This window comes from Balaenoptera borealis (assembly GCF_965194805.1).
Source record: "Balaenoptera borealis genome assembly, chromosome: 15".
In the NCBI taxonomy this organism is placed as follows: Eukaryota; Metazoa; Chordata; class Mammalia; order Artiodactyla; family Balaenopteridae; genus Balaenoptera; species Balaenoptera borealis.
Genome location: NC_138871.1, coordinates 8,848,354 through 8,865,124, shown reverse-complemented (window position 1 = coordinate 8,865,124; position 16,771 = coordinate 8,848,354). Strand labels below are relative to the sequence as shown.

Genomic DNA, 16,771 nt, shown 5'->3' with positions numbered 1-16,771 from the left:
GGGATTGTTTCCTTAATTTCTCTTTCTGATTTTTTGTTGTTAGTGTATAGGAATGCCAGAGATTTCTGTGCATTAATTTCATATCGTGCAACTTTACCAAATTCATTGGTTCTAGTAGTTTTCTAGTGGCAGCTTTAGTATTTTCTTTTTTTTTTTTTAAATTATTAGCACCTTTAATTATTATTTATTTATTTATTTGACTGTGTTGGGTCTTCGTTTCTGTGCGAGGGCTTCCTCTAGTTGCGGCAAGCGGGGGCCACTCTTCATCGCGGTGCGCCGGCCTCTCACTATCGTGGCCTCTCTTGTTGCGGAGCACAGGCTCCAGACGCGCAGGCTCAGTAGTTGTGGCTCACGGGCCTAGTTGCTCCGCGGCATGTGGGATCTTCCCAGACCAGGGCTCGAACCCATGTCTCCTGCATTAGCAGGCAGACTCTCAACCACTGCGCCACCAGGGAAGCCCAGCTTTAGTATTTTCTATCTATAGTATTATGTCATCTGCAAACAGTGACAGTTTTACTTCTTCCTTTCCAATTTGTATTCCTTTTATTTCTTTTTCTTTTCTGAGTGCTGTAGCTAGGACTTCCAAAACTATGTTGAATCATAGTGGCACGAATGAACGTCCTTGTCTTGTTCCTGATCTTAGTGGAAATGCTTTCAGTTTTTCACCATTGAGAATGATGTTTGCTATGGGTTTGTCATATATGGCCTTTATTATGTTGAGGTAGGTTCCCTCTATACCCACTTTCTGGAGAGTTTTTATCATAAATGGGTGTTCAGTTTTGTCAAAAGCTTTTTCTGCATCTATTGAGATGATCATATGGTTTTTATTCTTCAATTTGTTAATATGGTGTATCACATTGATTGATTTGTGTATATTGAAGAATCCTTGCATTCCTGGGATAAATCCCACTTGATCATGGTGTATGATCCTTTTAATGTGCTGTTGCATTCTGTTTGCTAGTATTTTATTCAGGATTTTTGCATCTATGTTCATCAGTGATATTGGTCTATAAATTTCTTTTTTTGTGAAAAAGATGGCTGGTTTTGGTATCAGGGTGATCATGGCTTCATAGAATTAATTTGGGAGTGTTTCTCCCTCCACAATTTTTTGGAAGATTTTGAGAAGGATCAGTGTTAGCTCTTCTCTAAGTGTTTGATAGAATTCGCCTGTGAAGCCATCTGGTCCTGGACTTTTGTTTGTTGGAAGATTTTTAATTACAGTTTCAATTTCATTACTTGTGGTGGGTCTGTTTATACTTTCTAATTCTTCCTGGTTCAGTCTTGGAAAATTGTACCTCATTTCTTTTTAGAATTCTTTTATTTTTGTTTTATTTTACATTTTGGCAGTTTCAATGTGCATTTTATAAAACATTGGCTATTTTATAAAACATTCCACATGTTGTGTAATATATCCTTGTAGCTTATTTTATACATTATAGTTTGTACCTCTTAATCCCCTACACCTATATTGCCCATCCTCCCTTCCCTTTCCCCAGTGGTAACCACTAGGTTCTTCTCTGTATCTGTGAATCTGCTTCTTTTTTTGTTATATTCACTGGTTTGTTGTATTTTTTAGATTCCACATATAAGTGATCATACATTATTTGTCTTTCTTTTTCTGACATATTTCACTTAGCGTAATACCCTCCATGGCTATCTCTGTTGCTGCAAATGGCAAAATTTCATTCTATTTATGGCTTAGTGGTATTCCATTATATATATATATCTCACATCTTTAAAAAAGAACCTAGACACATCTTACACCTTTCACAAAAATTAAGTCAAAATAGATCATAGACTTAAATGTAAGACACAAAACTACAAAACTTCTAGAGGGAAACATAGGAGAAAATCTAGATGACTTTGCATTTGATAAGGAGTTAAATTTTTTTATCATGGTAAAATGTAAATAACATAAGAATTATCATTTAAGCCATTTTTAAGTGTTCAGTTCTGTGCCATTCAGCACATTCATATTGTTCTGTAACTATCACTACCACCCATCTCCAGAACTTTTTCATCTTCCCAAACTGAAACTCTGTACCCAAATAAACACTAACTCTCCATTACTCCCTACCCCCAGCCCCTGTCATCATTATTCTACTTTGTCTCTATGAATTTGTCTGTTATGGATATTTCATATAATTGGAATAATATAATATCTTTCCTTCTGGCTTATTTCACTTAGCATTCTATCTTTAGGCTTTATCCATGTTGTAGCATATGTCAGAAGTTCCTTCCTTTTTAAGGCTGAATAATATTCCTTTGCATGTACAAACCACATTTTGCTTATCCATTCATCTGTTGATGGGCACTTAGATTGCTTCTACCTTCTGGTTGTTGTGATTAATGCTGCAGTGAACATGGGTGCAAAGGTATCTGTCTGAGTCTCTGCTTTCAGTTCTTTTGGGTGTATACCCAGAGTGGAGTGGTTGGATCATATGCTGATTTTATGTTTAGTTTTTGAGGAACCACCAAATTGTTTTCCACAGCAGCCATACCACTTTACATCCCACTAGCAACGCACAAGGTCCCAATTTCTCCACATCCTTACTAACACTTGCTATTTACCTTTTCTTTTCTTTTCCTTTATTTTTGTTTATCACAGCCATCCTAGTGGATGCGAAGTTGTATCTCCTTGTGGTTTTGATTTGCATTTCCCTAATGACTAAGATGTTAAGTATCTTCTTATGTGCTTATTGGTCATTTGCATATCTTCTTCAGAGAAATGTTTATTGAAATATCTTGCCCATTTTAAAATCAGTTTTTTGTGTGTGTGTGTCTGTGTTGTTGTTCCTGAGTTGTGGTAGTTTTTTGTATAATCTAGATATTAATCCCTTGTCAGATATATGATTTGGAAATATATTCTTCTCCTCCATGGATTGCCTTTCATTCTGTTATTAGTGTCCTTTGATGTACAAAGGGTTTTAATTTTTTTAAAAAGATTTATTATTTATTTAATTTATTTTTGGCTGTGTTGGGTCTTAGTTGCGGCATGCGGGCTCTTCGTTGTGGTGCACGGGCTTCTCTCTAGTTGTGGTGTGTGGGTTTTCTCTTCTCTAGTTGTGGCATGCAGGCTCCAGGGCGCGTGGGCTCTGTAGTTTGTGGCACGCAGGCTCTCTAGTTGAGGCGCGTGAGCTCAGTAGTTGTGGCCCGTGGGCTTGGTTGCTCTGCGGCATGTGGGATCTTAGTTCCCTGACCAGGGATTTAACCAGTGTCCCCTGCATTGTAAGGTGGATTCTTTACCACTGGACCACTAGGGAAGTCCCCAAAGGGTTTTAATTTTGATGAAGTCCATTTATCGTTTCTTTTATTGCCTTTACTTTTAGTATCATATTCCAAATATTATTACAAAATCCAGTGTCCTGAAGCTTTTCCTCTTGGTTTTCTTCTAAGAGTTTTATAGTTTAATCTCTTATGTTTAGGTTTTTGATCCATTTTGAATAATTTTTGTATAGGTGTAAGATAAGGGCCCAACTTTATCTTTTTTTCTTTTACTTTTTTAAAAAAATAGATCTTTATTGGAGTATAATTGCTTCACAATACTGTGTTAGTTTCTGTTGCACAACAAAGCGAATCAGCCATATGCATGCACATGTCACCATATCCCCTCTTGAGCCTCCCTCCCATCCTCCCTATCCCACCCCTGTAGGTCATCGCAAAGCACCAAGCCGATCTCCCTGTGCTACACTGCTGCTTCCCACCATCCAACTATTTTACATTCAGTAGTGTATATATGTCGATGCTACTCTCACTTCACCCCAGCTTCGCCCTCCCACCCCACGTCCTCAAGTCCATTCTCTATGTCTACCTCTGTATTCCTGCCCTGCAACTAGGTTCATCAGTACCATTTTTTTTTTTTTTAGATTCCATATATATGCGTTAGCATATGGTATTTGTTTTTCTCTTTCTGACTTACTTCACTCTGTATGACAGACTCTAGGTCCATCCATCTCACTACAAATAACTCAATTTCGTTTCTTTTTATGGCTGAGTAATATTCCCTTGTATATATGTGCCAATCTTCTTTATCCATTCATCTGTCGATGGACATTTAGGTTGGTTCCATGTCCTGGCTACTGTAAATAGTGGTGCAATGAACACTGGGGTACATGTCTCTTTTTGAATTATGGTTTTCTCAGGGTATATGCCCAGTAGTGGGATTGCTGGGTCATATGGTAGTTCTATTTTTAGTTTTTTAAGGAACCTCCATACTGTTCTCCATAGTGGCTGTATCAATTTACATTCCCACCAGCAGTGCAAGAGGGTTCCCTTTTCACCACACCCTTTCTAGCATTTATTGTTTCTAGATTTTTTGATAATGGCCATTCTGACTGGTGTGAGGTGATACCTCATTGTAGTTTTGATTTGCATTTCTCTAACAATTAGTGATGTTGAGCATCTTTCCATGTGCCTCTTGGCCATCTGTATGTCTTCCTTGGTAAAATGTCTATTTAGGTCTTCTGCCCATTTTTTAACTGGATTGTTTTTTTTGATATTGAGCTCCATGAGCAGTTTGTATATTTTGGAGATTAATCCTTTGTCTGTTGTTTCATTTGCAAATATTTTCTCCCATTCTGAGGGTTGTCTTGTTTATGGTTTCCTTTGCTGTGCAAAAGCTTTTAAGTTTAATTATGTCCCGTTTGTCTATTTCTGTTTTTATTTCTGTTACTCTAGGAGGTGGCTCAAAAAAGATCTTGCTGTGGTTTATGTCAAAGTTAGGTGTTAGGTCTTCTCTAAATGTTTGATAGAATTTGCCTGTGAAGTCTTCTGGTCCTGGACTTTTGTTTGTTGGAAGATTTTAAATCACAGTTTCAATTTCAGTGCTTGTGACTGGTCTCTTTATATTTTCTATTTCTTCCTGGTTTAGTCTCAGAAGGTTGTGCTTTTCTAAGAATTTGTCCGTTCTTCCAGGTTGTCCATTTTATTGGCATAGAGTTGCTTGTAGTAATCTCTCATGATCCTTTGTATTTCTGCAGTGTCAATTGTTACTTCTTTTTCATTTCTAATTCTGTTGATTTGAGTCTTCTTTTTTTCTTGATAAGTCTGACTAATGGTTTATCAATTTTGTTTATCTTCTCAAAGAACCAGCTTTTAGTTTTATTGATCTTTGCTATTATTTTCTTCATTTCTATTTCATTTATTTCTGCTCCGAACTTTATGATTTCTTTCCTTCTACTGACTTTGGGTTTTGTTTGTTCTCCTTTGTCAAGTTGTTTTAAGTGTAGAGTTTGATTCTTTATTTGAGATTTTTCTTTTTTCTTGAGGTGAGATTGAATTGCTAAAAAATTCCCTCTTAGAACTGCTTTTGCTGCATCCCGTAGGTTCTGGAACATCGTGTTTTTGTTGTCATTTGTCTCTAGGTATTTTTTAATTTCTTCTTTGATTTCTACAGTGTTCTCTTGGTTATTTAGTAGTGCACTGTTTAGCCTCCATATATTTGTGTTTTTTACAGTTTTTTTCCTGTAATTGATTTCTAATCTCATAGCGTTGTGGTCAGAAAAGATGCTTGATACGACTTTAATCTTCTTTAATTTTTTGAGGCTTGATTTGTGACCCAAGATGTGATCTATCCTGGAGCATGTTCCATACGCACTCGAGAAGAAAGTGTATTCTGCCACTTTTGGGTGGAATGTTCTATAAATATCAATTACATCTATCTGGTCTATTGTGTCATTTAAAGCTTGTGTTTCCTTATTTATTTTCTGTTTGGATGATCTGTCCACTGGTGTATGTGGGGTGTTAAAATCCCCTACTATTAATGTGTTACTGTCGATTTCTCTTTTCATGGTTGTTAGCATTTGCCTCATGTATTGAGGTGCTCCTATGTTGGGTGCAAAAACATTTATAATTGTTATATCTTCTTCTTGGATTGCTCCCTTGATCATTATGTAGTGTCCCTCCTTATCTTTTGTAACAGTCTTTATTTTAAAGTCTATTTTATCTGATATGAGTATTGCTACTCCAGCTTTCTTTTGATTTCCATTTGCACAGAATATCTTTTTCTGTCCATTCACTTTCAGTCTGTATGTGTCCCTAGGTCTGAAGTGGGTCTCTTGTAGGCAGCATATATATGGGTCTTGTTTTTGTATCCATTCAGCCATTCTGTGTCTTTTGGTTGGGGCATTTAATCCATTTACATTCAAGGTTATTATCAATATGTATGTTCCTATTACCATTTTCTTAATTGTTTTGGGTTTGTTTTTGTGGGTCTTTTTCTTCTCTTGTGTTTCCTGCTTAGAGAAGTTTCTGTAGCATTTGTTGTAAAGCTGGTTTGGTGGTGCTGAATTCTCTTAGCTTTTCCTTGTCTGAAAAGCTTTTGACTTCCATCGAATCTGAATGAGATCCTTGCTGGGTAGAGTAATCTTGGTTGTAGGTTTTTCTCTTTCATCACTTTAAATATATCCTTCCACTCCCTTCTGGCCTCCCGAGTTTCCACTGAAAAATCAGCTGATAACCTTATGGGGATTCCTTTGTATGTTATTTTTTGTTTTTCCCTTACTGCCTTAATATTTTTTCTTGGAATTTAGTTTTTGTTAGTTTGATGAATATGTGTCTTGGTGTGTTTTTCCTAGGGTTTATCCTGTATGGGACTCTCTGTGCTTCCTGGACTTGGGTGCCTATTTCCTTTCGCATGTTAGGGAAGTTTTCCACTATAATCTTTTCAAATATTTTCTCAGACCCTTTCTTTTTCTCTTCTTCTTCTGGGACCCCTATAATTCAAATGTTCGTGCATTTAATGTTGTCCCAGAGGTCTCTGAGACTGTCCTCAATTCATTCTTTTTTCTGTATTCTGTTCCTCAGCAGTTATTTCTACCCTTTTGGCTTCCAGCTCACTTATTCATTCTTCTGCCTCCGTTATTCTGTTATTTATTCCTTCTAGTGTATTTTTCATTTCAGTTATTGTGTTGTTCATCTCTGTTTGTTTGTTCTTTAGTTCTTCTAGATCTTTGTTAAACATTTCTTGTATTTTCTCAATTCGTGCCTCCATTCTATTTCTGAGATTCTGGATCATCTTCACTATCATTACTCTGAATTCTTTTTCAGGTAGATTGCATATTTCCTCTTCATTTATTTCGTCTTGTAGGTGTTTACCTTGCTCCTTCATCTGTGACATACTGTTTTGCTGTCTCTCTCTCTCTTTTTTTTTATGAGTGGATTGTGTTCCTGTCTTACTGGTTGTTTGGCCTGAGGCTTCCAACACTGCAGTTTGTAGGCTATTGATTAGAGCTGGGTCTTGGTACTGAGATGCGGAACTCCGTGTGACCTCACTCTGATGAATATTCCCTGGGGTCTGAGGTTCTCTGTTAGTCCAGTGGTTTGGACTTGGAGATCCCACTGCAGGAGCTTTGGCCCGACCCTGGGCTCAAGAGCCAAGATCCCACAAGCTGCGTGGGGGGGCAAAAATAAAAAACAAAAAACAAACAAAAAACAATAAAGTAAAAAATAAAATTAGACTAGAAAAATAACAGATATGTTAGAAAGAATATAAAAATAAAAATATAGATGAATCAACAACTGGAAACTACATCAGTACCACAATAATAAAAGAAGACGAGGAGGGAAGAGAAAAAATAAAAAGGGAGAAAAGACCTTGGCTGTGGAGGGTGGAGCCTAAGCAGGGCGAGGTTTGGGCAGTGGGTGGGGCCAATACTCAGGACCCACAGCACTGTAAAGGGTGGGTGGGGCTTAGGCTCAAGGAACAGAAGGGCCCCAGGCGTGCCCCCCACCCCTGGTCTCAGAGGGCGGGGGACCTCACCTGGGAGCCCAGCAGGCTTCCTGGGCTTGAGTGGGTGGGGCTAATGCCCTCCTCTCCTCTCCTGCTCCTCCTGGAGGGCCCCTCCCGCCTGCCTCTCCTTATATCCTGGGCCTCCCTCCTATGTCCCCAAGAACCCATGCAGCCTGGAGGGGGGTTTGGAGGGCAGGGGATTGGCCTGGGAGCTCAGCAGGCTCCCCAGGTCCAAGTGGGCAGGGCAGATGCCCTCCGCTCCTGTCCTGCTCCTCCTGGAGGGCCCCTTCCACCTGCCTCTCCTGATCTCCCCGGCCTCAGGGGCACCGATCCTGTCTGGCCTCCACTTCTTCTTCCCCCTCAGTCCCCCTATGTCCTACCGGTTCACTTTGGGGTTCCTCCCATCTCCTTGGGCGTCAGAGTCCCCCACCAGTGGCCAGTAGGTGCCCTAGTTGTGTGGAGACGCTAACTCTGTGTCTTCCCACACCGCCATCTTCCCAACTTTATTCTTTTATATGTGGACATCCAGTTTTCCCAACACCACTCCTTGAAAAGACTGTCATTTCCCCATTGAATGGTCTTGGCACCTCTGTCAAAAATTATTTAACAATATGCATGAGGGTGTATTTCTGGGCTCTCTATTCCTTTCCATTTGTCTATATGTCTGTCTTTATGCCAGTACCACAGTGTTTTGATTATGGTAACTTTGTAATATGTTTGGAAATCAGGCCTCCAACTTTGTTATTTTTTTCAAGATTATTTTGGCTATTCAAGGTCCTGTGAGATTCCATATAATTTTAGGATGGCATTTCTAATTCTGTAAAAAATGTCCTTGGGATTTAGACAGTGATTGTATTGAATCTGTAGGTTGCTTTGGGTGCTACTGACATCTTAACAATATTGTCTTCCAACCCATGAACATGGGATGTGTTTTATTTATATACATCTTTAATTCCTTTCAATAATGTTTTATCATTTTCATTGTACAAGTCTTCACCTCTTTGGTTAATTCCTAAGTATTTTATTCTTTTTGATGCTATTGTAAATGGAATTGTGTTTGTTATTTCCTCTTTGGATCATTCATTGTTAGTGTTTAGAAATGCAACTGATTTTTGTGTATTGACTTTGTATCCTGCTACTTTGCTGAATTCATTATTCAGTTCTAACAGGTTTTTGGTAGAATCTTTAGGATTTTATGCATATAAGATCATATTATTTGCAAACAGAGATAATTTTCTTTCTTTCTTTCCAGTTTAGATGCCTTTTATTTTTTTCTTTGCCTAATTTCTCTGGCTAGAGCTTCTTGTACTTGGTTGAATAGAAATGGTGAAAGTGGGCATACTTGTCTTGCTCCTCATCTTAAAGGAAATGCTTTCAGTTTTCACCATTGAGTATGACATTTGCTGTGGGTTTTCCAGATATGGCTTGTACTATGTTAAGGTAGTTTCCTTTGAAAGTCTTTGTCTAGTAACTGATGCATGTGTTTCTTCAGAAATGGCTTCTGGAGATTTATTTTCTTTCTTTAAATGAGTATTTCCTCATTTCTTTGTATGCCTTGTGATCATTGAAAATTTGGCATTTGAAAAAATAGTTGCATCTCCAATATTTGTAGACCAATATGGAAGACCTTTGCTAATTTATGGGCCCTTGAGTTGTTTTTTTTTTTTTTTTTTTTTGAGTTTAGAGAAACATTGTGTTTAATGGTAAAGCTTAGCACACTCCAGCGTCAGGCATGGCCTGGAGTCCAAGCAGCAGGGGTGGGTAGGTGACCTCCATGGAGCCTCACATGGCAAAATTGATGAGGAAGGTGACCATCAGATAGAAGAGCCACGTAGCCTCAGATAGGGCAAAGCCCAGAATGGCATAGGAGAAGAGCTGCTGCTTCAGAGACGGGTTCTTGGCATAGCCAATGATCAAGCTGCCAAACGCTGTTCCAATACCAGCCCCTGAACCAACCACACCAACTGTGGTGGCCCCAGCACCAATAAACTTGGCTGCTGTGTCAGTGTCCTGGGAGACCCACACTGGTCTGGAACTCCCGCCTGGCCACCTGAAGTGGGACACTGCTGTAGGAAAGCTGTTCAGATGGGATCTCTGGCCTCCTCAGGAAGGAGGCAGGCCCAGGCCTGATCAGGCCCCTGGTACAAGAGTGGATCAGACCAGGAGGAATGAGTAGTGCCCCGGTGGTCTGCATTTTTTCAGTCTCCCGGCTTTAGCTCTAGGACTCTGGGCCCTTGAGTTTTGTGGTCATCCCTGGGTAGAGGCTGAAGATATTATCAGATGTTTTCTATGCATGTATTCTGCCTGGGCTTGTGTGTGTGCTTTTTAAAAATTTCTTCTATATACACAGCTGATTTCAAATGTCTTAATTTCCCAAAGAGCCTCACTCCAACTTATTCTCAGAGCCTTAGATGCTCTATTTATTTCTCTATTATCATTGAGAAATATTATTACTTGTAATGTCTTTCCCCCAAGGATCTGTATGTATGCAGTTCCTCTGCAGTTTTCACATATCATGGCACCCACTACTGTCTTCTGTGGCCTCTGCCAGTCTGAAATCCAAATTATGCCACCATTCCCTTTTTGAGCTCCAAGTCAGGTGAGATAGAAGCCAGTCTCTGTGTCAGTCTACAGATCAAAATGTTGCAAACAGGTTATCCTCTGCGCCTTCTGTCCTGAGGAATGGAACTGGGGATCAGTCCACTTCATTCTGATGACACTGTGCTATACTGGGTGGGATAAGGGTGAGTAAAAATGCTGTGAAATTTCCTACCATTCTGAATGTGATTTTTTTCTTGATGGGGCATTTGCTTGGTTGCTGTAGATCTTTGACCGGTTTCCAGAGCTCCTGTAAAGTTATTTGAGTCCGTCTGTAGTGTTTTGTTTAATGTTCCCCCTCAGGAAAAATGGCCGGAGTTTCACAGTCCACCATCACTCCTGGTGAAGAGTTTTTAGATACAACCCGAAAAGCAGTCCATGGAAGAAAAAATTGATAAGTCAGACCTTCTTAAAATTAAAAGCTTCTCCTCTGAGAAAGACACTGTTAAGAAAATTGAGAGACAAGCACAGCTCAGGAGAAGATACTTATAAAACACATATCTGATAAAGGACAGGTATCCAAATTATACAAAGGATTCTTAACAATAAGAAAACAAACAACCCAGTTTAAAAGTGGGCAAAATATCTGCTCCGACACCTCACCAAAGAATATGTCAAATAATCACAAGAAAAGATGTTCAGTATCATTTCTCATTAAGGAATTGCAAATTAAAACAGCATTGAGATACTGCTAACAACTATTAGAATAGATAAAAGCCATAAAACTGACAATATCAATTGCTGGCAAGGGTGCAGAATAGAAGGAACTCTTGTTCACTGCTGTGGGAATACAAAATGGTACAGACAATTTGGAAGGCAATTTGGCCATTTCTCACCATGCAACCCAGCAAGTTGTGCTCCTAGGTATTTACCCAAGTGACTTGAAAATCTATGTCCACAAAAATCTGTATATGAAGGTTTATAGCAGCTTTATTCATAATCAACCCAAACTGGAAGCAATCAAGGTGTCCTTCAATAGGTGAAAGTATAAACAAACTTTGGTCTATCCATACAATGGAATATCACTCAGAAATAAAAAGAAATGAGCTATCAGGCCATGAAAAGACATAGTTTAATCCTAAGTGCATGTTCCTAACCAAAAGAAACCAGTGTGAAAAGGCTACATACTGTATTATTTGCATCATAGGACATCCTGGAAAAGACAAAACTATAGTTAAAAGATCAGTGGTTTGCAGGTGTTTGGGGGGAAGGTGGGAGGGTTGAATAAATGAAGCACAGAAGGTTTTTTTAGGGTGGTGAAATATTCTCTATGATACTGTAATTGTGGATATGTGACACTATGCATTTGTCAGAACCTATAGAACTTTCCAGCACAAAGAATGAAGCTTACTGAAATAGATAGCTAGTGGGAAGCAGCTGCATAGCACAGGGAGATCAGCTTGGTGCTTTGTGACCACCTAGAGGGGTGGATAGGGAGGGTGGGAGGGAGACGCAAGAGGGATACGTATAGCTGATTCACTTTGTTATACAGCAGCAACTAACACAACAGTGTAAAGCAATTATACTTCAATAAAGATGTTAAAAAAAAATTAGGAGAAAAAAAAAAAAGAACCTTACTGTACAAAAATTAAAAAAAAATCATTTAGGAAGATCCCAGGATGGAATGAAGAATATGACAAAACAATCTAGCTTTATTACAAATGTATGAAACAACCTCATTGAAGGGGATAGGGGAAAAGTTGCTGACCTAAATAACTTTGGAAATGAGTGTAGTCTGTAAGACCAAAAGCAAAAGAAACTGCACATCAGCACTCTACTCTAGTTGATAAAGTTGTTTCCCATATGAGTTCAGGTTAACAATTCTGATACTGTATACTGGAATTGAATAATTTAGTAAATGGATAGCAGATGGTGGGGTCCAGTTTTCTCATTGTTGGAGTGGGAGTTTACACATACACAAAGGGAGGAAGCTAGGATGTTCCATATCATAATTAGAGACATTAGTATGACTCATGTTTAGCTTAACATAGATAGATAGTTAAATATAGAAATAATTATAGATATGTATATATACATAAGTTAGTATGCACATGTATATTTCCTTGCCTTGTCAGCTGAGAGGGCCTAGAAGCAATGATCCTCTGGTAGCAACAAGCATACCTCGCACTCAGATCTTGGTTTCCAATACCATTCTCCAATAAAAGGAACTGGGGTCCTTGGAGAAATCACTGATTAGGGCAGAAAATATATAAGATCAGACTGGAGACTATCGTAGTGCCAGAAAATAAGGAAGTGCTTAGATGACCCCTGCCAAAAAAACCCACGCTGATGGTAGTGTGCAACAGGGCACAGAACCAATGGAAAGAGTTCCCAGTGGCCAAAGCTGAAACATTTTTGCACAATAAAATAAAGTAATACTGGATTATAACCCAAAGCATAAAATAAAGTTCCATGAGTATATACTGATACAAATAAATAATTGACTAAATAAATAAGTAAATGAATGAATAAATAAATAAATGGAAGAGAAGAGACAGAACTCCCAGGCAGAAGAATTCCAAATAATTTATGTAGATATTCCATCATCAAGGAGGTAGGGCACAACTCCCACTTCTTAAGTCTGAGCTGTAGATAGTGACTTCATTCCAAAGACTACAGCATGAAAACGAGGAATAAAAGAGTACAGATGGTTCCTGACATACAACAGCTTGACTTAACGATTTGTCTACTTTATGATGGTGCAAAAATGATACATATTCAGTAGAAACTGTACTTTGAATTTTGATTTTTTTCCTGGCTGGCAATATTTGGTACAATACTCCTTCATGATGCTGGGCAGTGGCAGCGAGCATCAGCTCCCAGTCAGCTGTGTGATCACAAAGGTAAACAACAGACACACTTAGAATCATTCTGTATCCAGACAACTACCCTGGTTTTCATTTTCAGTACAGTATTCAATAAATTACATATCTCATTCAACACTTTATTGTAAAATAGGCTTCGTGTTAGGTGATTTTGCCCAACTGTATGCTAATGTAAGTGTTCTGAGTGTGTTTAACATAGGTTAGGCTAAGCTATGATGTTTGGTAGGTGAGGTGTATCAAATGTATTTTCGACATGATATTTTCAACTTATGATCTGTTTATCAGGATGTTAGCCCATCATAAGTCGAGGAAGATCTGTAACTTTTATAGTGGAGAACCTGACAGACACTGCCTCAACCAGGATGAGGGTCAAGATCAACAGTGATAAGTGATGTTAATAGTATATACTCTTCATATAATGTAATGAAAATGGCAGTATACCTCTGTAGTGTTCCTCCCAAGAACACATAACCCCAGTCTAATCATGAGAAAAACATCAGAAGAATCCAAATTGAGGGGCATTCTATAAAATGCCTGACCAGTATTCACAAAATCGTCAAGGTCATAAAAAACAAGGAAAGTCAGGGAACGTGTCACAGCCAAGAGAAACCTAAGGACACATGACGACTACATGTAGTATGGAATCCTGGATGGCATCCTGGAACAGAAAAAGGACACTGGGTAAAATCTAAGGAAATAAGAATGAAATATGGACTTTAGTTAATAATAATAATGTCTCAATATTGGTTCCTTAATTATAATTACCATACTAATGTAAGATATAAATGATGTAAGATATAAATACTGGGGTGTATGGCAACTCTTAGTACTATCTTTGCGGTATCTGGAACAGGCACCATTTACTTATAATTTTTTTGGCCTCACCTCATTTGTTTTTCCCCAGCCTCCTCTGAGATAGGATGGTTCTGTATTCATGTTGGGAAACCAAGGTGAAGAGAGTAGTGAGTGTGCCAAAGGTTCACTGCAGAGCTGGGATTGAAATCCAGTCCAGACCAACTCCACAGTCCCTGTACCCATTGTTTATTCCACTTCTCAATGCCCTTCAGCCAAAGACCACCAGGAGCATACTTGTAGTTGTACAATTTGAGCATATGCTTTGTTGATGAGGTAGAATACACACCATTGTGAACCTTGTTGTATTCCAGCAGTAGTGTGTGAAAAAGAACCTATTACAGGATTTGACCTCTGATTAGGTCATTGGAGGGTATGTCTATGATTTGGAGGTTTGCTGCAGATTCAGTGCTGTTAGAATGTTGTCAAATTAGGAATGAAAGTGGGGACCTTACTACCAACCTTACAGAAATAAGAAGGAATGTAAGAATACTATGAATATCTGTATGTCAACAAATTAGATAACCTAGATGAAATGGATAAATTCATAGAAACACATAAACTACCAAATTGACTCAAGAAGAAATAGACATTCTCAATAGACTTCTAAGAAGTAAAGAGATTGAGTCAGTAATAAGACTTCCAACAAAGAAAAGCCCTGGTCCAACTAGCTTCACTGATGATTCTACTAAATATTCAAAGAAAAACTAACACATTCTTTTTTAAAAATTAATTTATTTTTATTGGAGTATAGTTGCTTTACAATGTTGTGTTAGTTTCTACTGTACAGCAAAGTGAATCAGCTATACGTATACATATATCCCTTCTTTTTTGGATTTCCTTCCTATTTAGGTCACCACAGAGCATTGAATAGAGTTCCCTGTGCTATACAGTAGGTTCTCATTAGTAATCTATTTTATACATAGTATCAGTAGTGTATATATGTCAATCCCCATCTCCCAATTCATCCCGCCCCCCATTTGTTCTCTATGTCTGTGTCTCTATTTCAGCTTTGCAAATAGGATCATCTATAACATATTTTTAGATTCCACATATATGCGTTAGTATATGATATTTGTTTTTCTCTTTCTGACTTACTTCACTCTGTATGACAGTCTCTAGGTCCACCCACATCTCTACAAATGACCCAATTTTGTTCCTTTTAATGGCTGAGTAATATTCCATTGTATACATGTACCACATCTCCTTTATCCATTCCTCTGTTGATGGACATTTAGGTTGCTTCAATGTCCTGGCTATTGTAAATAGTGCTACAGTGAACATTGGGGTGCATGTGTCTGTTTTTTTTTAATTTAAAAAAGTTTTAATTTTTTAATTTAAAAAAAGTATTTATTTTTGGCTGTGTTGGGTCTTCGTTGCTGTGTGCGGGCTTTCTCTAGTTGAGGCAAGTGGGGGCTACTCTTCGTTGTGGTGCATGGGCTTCTCATTGCGGTGGCTTCTCTTGTTGCGGAGCACAGGATGTAGGTGCGTGGGCTTCAGTAGTTGTGGCACGCGGGCTCTAGTGTGCAGGCTCAGTAGTTGTGGAGCACGGGCTTAGTTGCTCCATGGCATGTGGGATTTTCCCAGACCAGGGCTCGAACCCATGTCCCCTGCATTGGCAGGTGGATTCTTAACCACTGTGCCACCAGGGAATTCCCGTGCATGTGTCTTTTTTTTTTTTTTTAAATTTTTATTTATTTATTTTTGGCTGTGTTGGGTCTTCGTTTCTGTGCGAGGGCTTTCTCTAGTTGCGGCAAGCGGGGGCCACTCTTCATTGCGGTGCGCGGGCCTCTCACTATTGCGGCCTCTCTTGTTGCGGAGCACAGGCTCCAGACGCGCAGGCTCAATAGTTGTGGCTCACGGGCCCAGTTGCTCCACGGCATGTGGGATCTTCCCAGACCAGGGCTCAAACCCGTGTCCCCTGCATTGGCAGGCAGATTCTCAACCACTGCGCCACCAGGGAAGCCCCATGTGTCTTTTTGAATGAAGGTTTTCTCAGGGTATATGCCCAGCAGTGGGATTGCTGGGTCATATGGTAGTTCTATTTTTAATTTTTAAAGGAACCTCCATACTGTTCTCCATAGTGGCTGTATCAATTTACATTCCCACCAACAGTGCAAGAGGGTTCCCTTTTCTCCACACCCTCTGCAGCATTTATTGTTTGTAGATTTTTTTGATGATGGCCATTCTGACTGGTGTCAGGTGATACCTCACTGTAGTTTTGATTTACATTTCTCTAATAATTAGTGATGTTGAGCATCTTTTCGTGCCTCTTGGCCATCTGTATGTCTTCTTTGGAGAAATGTCTCTTTAGGTCTTCTGGCCATTTTATGATTGGGGTGTTTTTTTGATATTGAGCTGCATGAACTGTTTGTCTATTTTGGAGATTAATCCTGTCAGTTGCTTCGTTTGCAAATATATTCTCCCATTCTGAGGGTTGTCTTTTTGTCTTGTTTATGGTTTCCTTTGCTGTGCAAAAGCTTTTAGGTTTAATTAGCTCTCATTTGTTAAAAACTAACACATTCTTTTAAAACTCTTTCAAAAAAGAGGAAAGAATACTTCTTAACTCATTCTTTGAGACCACTATTACCCTGAAACCAAAGCCAAAGACATCACAAGAAAAGAAAACTGTAGACCAATATCCCTTATTAATATAGGTGCAAAAATCCTCAAAAACAAAAAAATAGCAAACCAATCCAGCAGTATATTAAAAGGATTATACATCATGACCAAGTGAGACATATTCCAGGGATTCAAGGTTGATTCA

General features: G+C 38.9%; 1 pseudogene across 1 annotated transcript; it reads right to left on the bottom strand.

Annotated features, from left to right (window-relative positions):
• Positions 1-465: 465 nt before the first annotated feature.
• On the bottom strand, positions 466-15,505 carry LOC309611574 (ATP synthase F(0) complex subunit C1, mitochondrial pseudogene; annotated as a pseudogene). The gene has a single exon. The product of its transcript is annotated as an ATP synthase F(0) complex subunit C1, mitochondrial pseudogene (transcript).
• Between the last annotated feature and the right edge of the window lie 1,266 nt (positions 15,506-16,771).